We start from the raw sequence: 1,891 nt of genomic DNA on the forward strand, positions 1-1,891 counted from the left end.
AATGCAATGCAATGCGGGGCAGACCCCCCCCTCCCCAATGCATGCGCAGGGGCGCGCTCCGGACACGGCCGCCGAGGCCCCCTTGCGGGGGGGGGGGGGAATGCAATGCAATGCGGGCCAGACCCCCCCCTCCCCAATGCATGCGCAGGGGCGCGCTCCGGACACGGCCGCCGAGGCCCCCTTGCGGGGGGGGGGGGGGGGGGGGGACGCCCCCCCCGCCAACGCTCGTCTGCGACAGGCGTTTTGACTGCATGGGGCTTTACCTACCTGGTGCCAAAGTTGCAGACATCATGTGCTGTCTAGATAGGTTGATAGATAGTGCTGGGGAGGAGTCAGCAGACATGGTCACATTGGCACCAATGACATTGGGACTTCCTGAGCTAAGGCAGAAATGTGTGAGTCAGAGGCTAAAAAACTGAGCTGGCTCACACTAACTCAGCTTAGAAGAAGAGGAAGAAGAGATTGGATTTATACCCCATGGCCCTTCACTACCCAAAGGTGTCTCAGAGCGGCTGACAAACTCCTTTCCCTTCCCCTCCCCACAACAGATAGACACCCTGGGAGGTGGGTGGGGCTGAGAGAGCTCTTGACAGAAACGGCTCTTTTTCAAGGACAGCTCTGAGAGAACTATGGCTTGCCCAAGGGCATCCAGCCAGAGGAGTGGGGAATCAAACCCGGTTCTCCCAGATTAGAGTTCGCGCACTTAACCACGACACCAAACTGGCTACACTTAACCACTACACCAAAGCTTAGAGGGAACACTGCTCACTGGCGGGGATGCATGCATTGCAGGCAGGCCACTGCAGCCCCAGAAGAATATATATGTATATATATGTATATATGTATATATGTGTATGTGTATATGTGTATGTATATGTGTGTGTGTATATATATATATGTGTGTGTGTGTATACATATATCTCCTAAGCGTGGTTTTGTTATCATATGACAGTAGTTTTCCTAGGAAGTTCCACCTCCAGGTGCCAGCTGGAGACTTCCTGGGATTACTCCTGACCAGTGTTGCCTCTAAGCTGAGTGAGTGTGAGCTAGCTCACAGTTTTTTAGCCTCCGGCTCACCCATTTTTGTCTTGGCTCAGGGAGGAGGGCTCCAGAACAAACGAATTGATGCAGCAGCCCAATTGCTGGCTCACCACTTTAATGCCAGTAGCTCACAAAGTAGAATTTTTGCTCACAAGTCTCCACACCTTAGAGGGAACATTGCTCCTGACCCGAGGACGGATTAACCATGAAGCAGACTAGGCAGGTGCGTAGGGCGTCAGGGCCAAAGGGGGCACCACAAAGTTGGGAAAAGGGTGAACAGAACTTTATGTAGCCCAAGCTTGGCTTCGTTTGTGCAGTCTATGGTGTTATCACGTGAATACATTTCTGTATTGCTGCAACCCGTGTTGTCTATCTGGTCAGACAGGTCAACTAAAATGGGCCGGGTCAGTGTGGCAAGGGGGGGGGGTGCAAGATTGTTCAGTGCTTCGGGCACCCATGAGCCTTCATCCGCCCCTGCTCCTGACCTCCAGATGACAGAGATCGCTTTGGAAAGTGGACTCTCCTTGTACCCTGTTGCAGCCCCTCCCCTCCTCAAACCCTCCCCTCCTCAGGCTCCACCCCCAAAATCTCCTAGGAGATATTAGCACCTATAGTGAACTGGGAACCCCAGATCTCTGTTAAGTCCTTTGTTCTTTCATTGTCTTGAATACGGGAATGCGCTGAATTTGTGAATGAATTCTATTTCCGCCTTCTCCTGTTGGATGCTACCTATGAAGTTCTTTTGAAGGAAGTTAGATCAAGATGGGTAGCCGTGTTAGTCTGTTTGCAGCAGTAGGAAAGAATAAGAGTCCAGGAGCAGCTTAAAGACTAACAGAATTTGTGGCAGGGG

Source organism: Gekko japonicus, unplaced genomic scaffold (genome assembly GCF_001447785.1).
Source record: "Gekko japonicus isolate JY-2015 unplaced genomic scaffold, Gekko_japonicus_V1.1 scaffold3525, whole genome shotgun sequence".
Lineage (NCBI taxonomy): Eukaryota > Metazoa > Chordata > Lepidosauria > Squamata > Gekkonidae > Gekko > Gekko japonicus.